The 10,414-nt window shown below is 42.3% G+C and overlaps 1 non-coding gene across 1 annotated transcript; it reads right to left on the bottom strand.

Moving 5' to 3' along the window:
• Positions 1-823: 823 nt before the first annotated feature.
• On the bottom strand, positions 824-930 carry LOC145123115 (small nucleolar RNA R71). The gene has a single exon (XR_013714993.1). It is a non-coding gene; the product is annotated as a small nucleolar RNA R71 (small nucleolar RNA).
• Between the last annotated feature and the right edge of the window lie 9,484 nt (positions 931-10,414).

Genomic DNA, 10,414 nt, shown 5'->3' with positions numbered 1-10,414 from the left:
TGGCGCCGTTTCCGGGGAATGACTTATTTTATTATTTAGTTTAATTGTTGTTAGCTATTCGATCTTTTTCTGGGGGTAAAAACTGCAAAAAGTTATTTTTCAGCATTAGTTACATTTTTATATCTGAAAGGTAACCGCGACGTGGTCACGGTGCAGTTAGTTTATCGTTTAGTTAGTTTTTATTCGTTTTACGCATTTTTGTTTTGTTTTTGTCCCAGTAATTTATGACCAGGGGATCCACTTTCAATATCGTGCCACCAATTGAGGATACAAAATCCACATTTCAGAAGAAGAAGGATAAAAGGTAGGGGAATCGAGTAGCAATTTCCAAAGAGACAAATTCGAAATCTTCGAGAAAACTCACGACGAGAAGACAGCAGATCACGAGCCCGATACACCTAAATCTGAAACAAAGGGTGAACCTGAACCAGAAATAGTGATGGCAGACATTGCAGACATATTAGTGGAGGCATACAAGACGCAGATACATGACGATACTAGGCCAGGTCTTGTGCAGCCCGCAATTCCAAAAATGGAAAACTTCGAGCTGAAAGGTCACATAATCGCCCAACTGAAGGACATTCCATTCTACTGTAAAGTTCATGATGATGCCTACAAGCATATTGATGATGTCAATGATATCACCAACTATTTCAACATTCCAAATGTGCCACGCAAGATAGTCCTACTAAGGATGCTACCGGTTACATTCAAAGGAGTCGCGAACAATTGGTTAAAGTCACTCCCTCCATGATCAATAACAACATGGCCACAGATGCGTGAAGAGTTCATACAACAATTTTGCCCACCATCAAAAGTCACGAAGTTGAAGAAAACAATTGCCCATTTTGAACAACAGGAAGGTGAATCACTTTATGAGGCATGGGAGAGATACAAGGATTTACTGAGAGATTGCCCTTAGAATGATATCAATGTACAACAAGAGGTCTCGATTTTTTATGATGTGGTAAATGTAACAACCTGCCAGCTCCTTGATTCCCAAGAACCACTCACGAAGAAACCACCAGCTAATAAAGGGATTGATTGAAGAATTCTCTAAACATTCAAGAGAATATCATAATCTACGTAATAACACAACTAAAGGAGCGGTGAACAAAGCTTTTGATGATATGGCAGTAGTAATGGCCAAGTTGGATAACATGGATAGTAGGATGACGAATCTAACAACGTAAATTTACAAAAAAAAATTTCATTTTTAAATCGTACTTTTAATCATAAAACAATATTAAAACATAATGTATCCAATGTCATCATCACAAAACAATTCCCAGAATCTCAACATAATCTCTATGAGTGTGTACTGATCATGCCGGCGCCTTCCCACGATCCTCACTGGTACCTGAAACACATAACACACAACACAGTAAGCATAAATGCTTAGTGAGTTCCCCAAAATACCACATACAACACATACGCCACTCGAGGCTACAGTGCGACCCTCCGGTCGATGTGTCTCAGCGGAACCCTCCAGTCCCGTAGCTCGTTGGACCCTTCGGTCCGGTCTGTATCGTTGGACCCTTCGGTCCAGTCTATATCGTTGGACCCTTCGGTCCGGTCTATATCGTTGGACCCTCCGGTCCGATCTATACAACACATAGCATACATATATCACAATGCACATAATCTCATACATACACATAGCACACAAGACCCTCCGGTCTACACATAGATACCACTCTAGGTAATATATAGTGAGAAGACTCACCTCGGATATCTCGGATGATCTCTCACACGAATATATTGATCTAGCCCCCGCCTAATCACATACACAATATCCTCAAATAAATAATGGCTCTCAAAGGCTAGATTAAATTCCCTTCTACAATCCCTCAGAAGGGTAAAAGATCATTTTACCTCTCCTTGACCCAAAAGTCCAAATGTTGACCAAAACCCTAAAAGTCAACGAAAGTCAACGGTCAGACTTTGACCCGACTCGTCGAGTGCACATGGGCGACTCGGCGAGTCCACGCGGGTCCCCTGAATCCTTCTAAGCCTCACTTGGCACGTCGAGTCCCTTCTCTACTCGCCGGGTTACTCTGCAACGAATCGCGGGGCAACCCCGACTCGACTCGTCGAGTCCACTTATGGACTCGACGAGTTGCTCCCATAACAACTCTCAAATGACCTTCTGAGGTCAGATCTGCTTCTCTAAACTATAGATATGACTTCTCCACGACCAATAACCACGTAAAAGTCGAAACTTGACTCACATGCAAAGCACCCAAGGCTTTCCTTGGTGAAATAGCTTCTAAAATGGCAACCTAGTCTCCTTTCCTCCATAAACCAACATAAAGCAGAATGGGGAAGGCTCTCTGGACCTCTATGGGTCTAGATCCGAGGTCTAACACAGCAAGGGACCATAAACTCAACTTTTCAATCCCTAAAAGGTTATAGAAAACCCTAGATCATAGACCTTAACCCAAAACAGGAAGGAAGTTCGATTTGATACCTCAATAGTGTAGATCTGAACTTGAAAACCCTGGATCCACAGCTCCCTTGACCTCCTCTTGCTGGAAACAACTTCTCCTTTGCTAAATCACACCAAAATCGATCAATATGGCCTTATCACTCTCTCAACTCGCTCACGCTCTCAAGGGGCACTCTCTCAGGACAGGTAGCCGCACAAGAGGGCTATAAGGTCCTTTAAATAGGGCTCAGGCCCGAGGATTTAGGGTTTCAACCTACAGCGTGGACTCGTCGAGTACCCCCTTTCCGACTCGTCGAGTCCGCTCATTAAGCTAGTCAGCAAACGCGATCCTACTCGACGAGTCCAAGCGTCGACTCGTCGAGTCCCTCTCTTTTACAAAAAGAAAACATGATCAAACATAATACCTGGAAATCCGGATGTTACAATTCTCCCCCACTAGAATCAGACTTCGCCCTCGAAGTCTTGCTCCGCAAACAACTCTGGATGATGCTCCCGCATCTTCAACTCCGGCTCCCAAGTCAGCTCGGACCCTCTCTGATGCTGCCACTGGACTTGAACCAGGGGCACCTCCTTGTTCCTCAGAACCTTGATCTTCCGATCCCGGATCACGATTGGCCTTTCAACATAATTTAGGCTCGCATCCATCTGAATATCCTCCAACGGCACCATCGCCGACTCGTCGGCTATACACTTTCTCAATTGGGACACGTGGAAGGTATCATGTATCTGACTCAACTCCGCAGGTAGCTCCAACCGGTATGCTACCCTGCCCACCCTCGCGGTCACCCTGAACGACCCAATGTACCGGGGCCCCAACTTGCCCCTCTTCCTGAGTCGAATCACTCCTTTCCAAGGAGACACCTTTAGGAGTACGAGGTCTCCCACCTGGAACTCCAGCTCGGATCGTCGCCTATCCGTATAACTCTTCTGGCGGCTCTGAGCTGTCAACAACCTTTGTCTAACCTGCTGTATCTGCTCGGTCGTCTGAAGCACTATCTCAATGCTGCCCATCACGCGCTGTCCTACCTTTCCCCAGCAAATGGGAGTCCGACACCTCCTCCCATACAACAACTCGAAGGGAGGCATATCAATACTCGAATGGTGGCTGTTGTTATAGGAAAACTCAGCAAATGGTAGGTATGTGTCCCAATTTCCTCCGAAGTCCAACACACATGCCCTAAGCATTTCCTCGAGTGTCTGAATCGTCCGCTCGCTCTAACCGTCCGTCTGTGGGTGGTATGCGGTACTGAAATGCAACCTCGTACCCAACTCCTCATGGAATTTCTTCCAGAACCTGGAAGTGAAACGCACATCTCGATCCGACACGATCAAGATCGATACTCCATGCCGCGATACCACCTCTCTCACATACAATTCTGCCAGCCTCTCAGCAGAAGAGCTCTCACTGATAGCAAGAAAATGCACGTTCTTTGTCAGCCGGTCGACGATCACCCAAATTGCATCGACACCCCTCGCGGTCCTTGGCAATTTGGTGATGAAATCCATAGAAATATGTTCCCACTTCCATTGGGGAACCTCAAGTGGCTGCAACTTGCCATGCGGACGCTGGTGCTCGGCCTTAACCCTGCGACAGGTCCAGCACCTCTCAACAAACCATGCTACATCCGTCTTCATACAGTGCCACCAATAATCTTTCTTTAGATCCAAATACATCTTAGTGGCCCCGGGATGAATCGAGAACCTCGATCTGTGCGCCTCCTCCATCAAGGTGGTATGTGTCCCGCCTGCATATGGCACCCAAATCCGACCCTGAAAGGTCATAAGCCCTCGGCTATCGGTAATGAACTCAGATACCTGCCCAATCACCCGCTCTCTCTTGCGGTTCTCCGGTCTCACAGCCTCTGCCTGGGCCTCCCGAATGGTGTCCTACACCGGAGTCATCACCGTCAACCGCATACAAATGTCTCGAATCGGGGCAATCTCCGCCCTACGGCTCAGGGAATCAGCTACAACATTAGCTTTGCCCGGGTGGTACAGGATCACACAATCGTAATCCTTTACCACATCCAACCATCTCCTCTGGCGCATATTCAGATTGGGCTGATCCATCAAATACTTCAAGCTCTTGTGGTCCGTGTATATGGTACACCGAACCCCATACAGATAGTGACGCCAGATCTTGAGGGCGAACACTACCGCCCCCTGTTGAGAGAAAAACTTGGAGACACACTTGAACAAAAGTTAGAACAAGTATAATGCGAAATAGTTAATCTCAAAGGATCTAAAAGCTCAATAATAATATAGTTAGATAGTTAGAGAGTTAGTTGCGGAAATGTAAAGGAATGGAAATGACATCAATTGTTATATCAAGAAGACACTTAAGCTGATTCATAACAAGGAATGCATTCACTCCAAGTTAATAAGGAAGATCAAGCTTAGTGATTAAGTCTTAAAGACTTGCTCCGAAGAGGGATTATGATCAGCAGAATTATGATAAGATTTAAGTAAGAAGATATGAGTGAAGAAAGATAAGAGAGATAACTTCAGAATGTGTATTCAGATAGAATTCATAAGTTATCGGTTCCTTTTCTTATCTCTATTTTTTTTAATACAAAGAGAGTAAGTCTATTTATAGACTTAGAAACTACACTAGATTACAACTCTATAAGCAGCCGTGCAAGGCATACTGGATAATAGAGTGTATTACATAAAAGACAAATAACGTAATCTAGCTAAGTTGACTGCGGTAGCTGACTCCGGTTGCTGATGCGGTTGCTGATGAACAAGATTGACTCCGGGTGCTGAACCGTTGCGGTAGAGAGATGGTTGCGGTAGCTGAGTTCAAGAGGGTCACTTTTATGATTCAACAATTTCCCCCTAAGTGACCTCTTTAACTCCGGTTCAGCTATCAAGTTTGAGGAACTTGATCAAAATCCACCAGAACTTCCTGACGTTTTCCAACCATGTGATTCTTCTTGTGATCTCGAACTTGACTTCTGCGGTAGTATGCTTAGATCTTTCAATTGCAGTCCGGCAGATGTCAAGTTGTTTCTTGGTCAGGCGGTGCATGGCAGTCATAGGAATGAAATATTTGACGTTGTCAGTCTTCCTTTTGAATATGACTCCAAGTTCAGGGTAGTTTGTTGCGCCTAGAGATCTTTCTTGGAAGCCTTCGGTAGGCATTGGCACAGGTTCAAAAGATGGGAGATCAAACTTCTTGAGGATGGTGGGGTAGATATCCGCATCTATCTTGGCAAAGTCACAGACCGTATCCCTGAGAAAAGAGTTGGCTTTTTCAAGCGCTATCTGCATTTTAGGGTGCTTTTCTGACTTGTTTTGGAACACCCTGGCAATAAGGAAGATTTCTTCCAGATTCATACAAGGAAAGTCTGCCTGGATGCGGATGTAGTCATGCTCCCTTCTGGTGAGGGTATACTGGATGTAGTCAGCCTTCATAAATTTCCTGACTTTGTAGTTCTTGACTGCGGATGGTCTGCCGTTAGACCATATGTTTTCAATGGAGGAGGCATGTTTAGCATGAAAAAGACTAAGTCTCTCAAACTCCATTGGCAGTCTCTTGTGATCTGGAAGGCTTTGGTCAAACTGCTCAAATACAGTGAAGTACTTGGCATTTGGAGAAATTGGTATATCCCAGTATCCATCAGCAGGGGGTTCAGCATAAGTGAGGTGCGGTCTGTAATCTTCGTCTAGGAGCTTGCGGTGCGGATTGATCCAATGATCAAGGACTCATCCATCATGGTGTCAAACCCGCATTCTCTCCAAATTAACTCTGCCAGCTTGGCTGCTTTCCAATCATGCTTCCTTTGAGCGGTGGCAGGGGAGTCTGTGGTGCTTGGAGAAGACATGTTTTCAGCCAAGTTCTTGAAGTGCGGAGGAGTCTCTGGCTTTTTGGGAGTATCTTTTGGAGGTGAAGTGTGAGGAGATGGAGTATGTTGAGATGGTTGCGGTGGTGTGGGAATTTTTTCAGTGATGATGGGGGGACTCTGATGAATAGAAGTATCAGAGTGATGGACTTCTTGTTCTTCATCACTTCCCCCTCTTGAGGGATGCAACCCCGGTGCTTCCTCAAGCCATTGCTTAAGTCCATCCACCTTGTTGAAGACTTCTTGTAACTGAGCTTTGAGAGCTTCTGCCAAATGTTGGTTGTTTGGAGTGGAGGAGCTGAAGAGCAACTTGTGGATTTCTTTGGTGAGCTGGAGGATCTCAGGGCCATGGAAGTTGGAGGAAATGGATTTCTGCAGTCTGTTGATGGTTGCTTGAAGAACAGAGACAGTGGACTCATAACCAGTATGAGTCTCATCTATCAATTTATGAGACTGAGAAGCTTGATCCGCGATGGCCGCTTGAAGATCCGTTTTGATTGCGGTCACCTCAGTAATGAGGCGTTCCGCTGCAGCCATGAAGTCCTTGTGGTCAGCCTTGCGGTTATTGTCAAGGGACCGGATCCCCATCTCTACTTTGAGAGAGATTCGTTCAGCAGCCATGCGTTCCCTTGATTCCAGACGCTCTATTCTTTCAATCAGTGACTGCGGTCCTGGAGTGTCTTCAGGTTGCGGTTGAGTAGGCTGGACCGCAGCCAAGATCTGATCGATTTTGGCTTGAAGGCTCATGAACTCCTTCCGGGTGACAACATTCTTCTTCTTTTTCTTCTTCTCTTCAGGCTTGGAAGTCGAATGTTGAGAACCGCTGGACTCCTCTTCTTCAAACTGTTGGAATAGTGTCTAAGTCCATAACTATAATTGGTATGTACTTGACCCGAATCGGCATGGTCCATTTGGGTTGCATGGCATCAGAACATTTGGATAGACCGTTTATGAGGAAAAGACATTTTGTGACATATTAATATATTATAAGTTCTAATATATTAATATGAAATCATGTTATTTAATTAGTATTGATCAAGAATTAATTTGGACTTAATTTAGTGATCAAAAAGAGACTAATTAAATATATGGGGATTGATTGTGTAAATCATTCATTCTAATATATGTGGGCTTATGATCCAAGATTCCTTTATGTTGGGTTTAACCCATGTGGTGATCCATGGATACTCCATGGAGGTTAAAACCCATGGAGCATAAGGAATGGGTAAAGTCATGAGTTACATGGTGTAACCCTAATAGCCACACTATATAAGAACCCCTTTAGTTCAAGAAATTGGCACTAGTGATACATATTTTGAGGGCTAGCCGATTTGAACATGTATGTCTTCTTCTCATGGTTATTCCAAGAGTTCATGATGTTGTGTGAACCATTTGAGGTGTCACACTTGGGGCACTAGGCTCTCAAGCTTCATGGAGTCAAGCAACAACAACAAGGTATGTATTCTATCCATTTTATTATCCTAGTATCAATGTTTTGGTATGCTAGTTAGGATAATACCTTGGATAATCATATTTGCATGTATAATAGAGAAAACATAGATCCAAGGTATTTAGGGTTGCATGTACACTTAGGAGTGTTAGAATGCTCAAAACCCAACAGTGGTATCAAAGCCTAGGCTTGTTTTCAATTATACTTGATGCAAGTTGCTGAAAAATGCTGAAAAAGTCGAATTTCGGGCACTCTGGGCACTGGACTCGCCGAGTCCACTGATGAACTCGCCGAGTCCATGAAGAAAATCATCCTACTCGGCGAGTAGGTTGATACACTCGACGAGTAGGAGCCCCAGACAGCATATTTTCGAGTTTTTTGGCTAGAAATGGACTAGAAACATTACCCTAAGATGTTTTTGAACTTATAAACTTGTTTTTGATGTGGTAATGTTCATACTAATCCAATTTCAAAGATAATTGTCAATAGATTCATGTTTTGTTGTAGTTTAGTGATTAGGCTAATTACATGAAAATGTTCTTATGAGTTGCTTAGATTAATAGAAAAGTTAATTGATTATGTGTTTTCAATCCATTTTAATCTAAGATTTGATTCTAAAATGTGTTTTTGTAACTTGTCCTCAAGTTATATGAAAAGTCACATTTAAGTTTCATAAAACTCATAAAAGTTGGCAATGGTTACAAAAATGAAGAGTCTTGTCCTCAAGTTATGGAGGTTCAAGAGTCACTTCATTAAGTAATAAAATGTGTAACCTTAATTAATTCCATAAGTTACAAAATAAAGAAAAGTTACATTCTTTTATTAGTTTAAAGTCTTCCATAACTTGTCCTCAAGTTATGGAACTTGAAGTGTTTTTTAATTAAAACTAATTTAAACACATAAGTTATGGAATTAATTAGTTTTGAATAGTTTCAAAACTTGCCCTCAAGTTTTGGAATTAGGAAAGTTTTCACTTATGAATACTTTAATTCCAAGTTAAGCCCTTAGAATTTTAAAAGTTAAAATTCAACCCTTATACTTTATAATATTATAAGTTAATAATATTTATATATATGTATAAGAGTAAAGTCAGTCTTACCGTTAGTAGGCCTCATTCACAAAGCCGGTCTATAAGGGGGGTATAAGGTTACTGCCTATAAAATGGCAGTTTAATGGGTGTCCACTCTCACCCACCGCTTCCTTGACTGGTGGAGGGTCGTTAGCCGAACGGGTAGGAAAGGACTATAATTCTCCCTTCATTAAAAGTATTAATGATAAATACTAAGTAACTAAACACTTATAAATTCCCAATCTTAGTTACTTAGGAAAATGTGAATAAGGTGCTAACCCATGAAATTACACATTGCACTTTGCTTAAGTCGGTTGGTGGAGCGTGTGTGGTTTACCGGCACACTAGCTTGATTTAACAAGGTAGGCAAAGGGTTTCTTAAAATTTATCATAGGCCGGTGGAGCGTGTGTGGTTTACCGACACATCGGTTGGGTGATAAATATTTAAGAGTACCAAGTAATTTGCATGGTTACTTCACACCTTGTTTTGTGATCCTCGGCATCCCAGTCACAATACCTGAAGGGCACACTCGAGATTGAAACATGCCATTGAACAGTTCAATGAATCTCAAAAGAATCTAGGAATTTCAAAACCAATTAAAACCTAATAATACATTTCGTTTATCTTGGTGGAAATTGGTGAATCGTCATTCACCTACCTTCAAATATTTTATAGCTTGGATTACGACATCCCTCTTCCAAGTTATAAAAGTATTGTGTTGGGTCCTAGCCTTAATATTTCATATTGGGTGTTATATTAAGGACTTTAAATCAACTCTCTTGAATATCTCCCAAAAAGATGATCTTCCCAAATCTCTTGAAACAAAGCTTTCCTAAATGAAGATGATGTCCCATGGAAATCATACTTCTTTCACTTCCTCCAGTTATTCTCCCTAACCCACAAGTTCCTGAAAAGTTTAAGGTCACTCAAGCCCTATTGGCAAGAAAAGGTCTATATGTGATCACATCTTGGAGATGTAGTCAGATATTGACAAGCCGGGAGAGTTGGGTGTCAAAGTCTTGAGAAAGTTGGTGACTCAACTATTTTCTAAGTCACATAGTGAGTTCCTTTGGGACTCCTATGAAACAGACTATGACAAGACCCTTAATGATCTTATCTATTTGCTAAGATCAACTTCCTAAAACTTTATGGACATTGACAATGATGACATTGGATATCCAGTAAAGCTCTCTCTTCCCAATGGAAAGGGATCGGCCATAGTCAACTCGGTTGACCAAATGGTAAAGAGAAAGGCTAAGTCGGAGATAGTCCCATTATCAAGGGTCCATTGCCAAAGAAAGGGGCATTAGTTGTGAAGCTGCCAAATTTACCTAAGGATGTTAAAGTCAATAAGTTTGACTCTACTTCAGGTAAAGTCCACTATCTAACTCTGCTAAGTTTCTATTATGAGATTCTTGATACATGATGTGACTGGGTCACATGGTGATGTTTTAAGAATCAAAGAAAAAGTGAAGAAACTTAAAGAAAGAATATGCTGAATCTGATGGCATAGATGGATTTCTATCGCATAGTTTGAAGATCGGATTCTTGAGCTACTTCTTAAGAGTTATAATATATTGCTTAGGAATAAATAACAAAA

This window comes from Lactuca virosa, chromosome 6 (genome assembly GCF_052849685.1).
Source record: "Lactuca virosa cultivar CGN04683 chromosome 6, Lactuca_virosa_CGN04683_v6, whole genome shotgun sequence".
Taxonomy (NCBI): Eukaryota; Viridiplantae; Streptophyta; class Magnoliopsida; order Asterales; family Asteraceae; genus Lactuca; species Lactuca virosa.
Note: the sequence above shows the minus strand (reverse complement) of the source record. Positions and strands in the feature narration are given on the sequence as shown.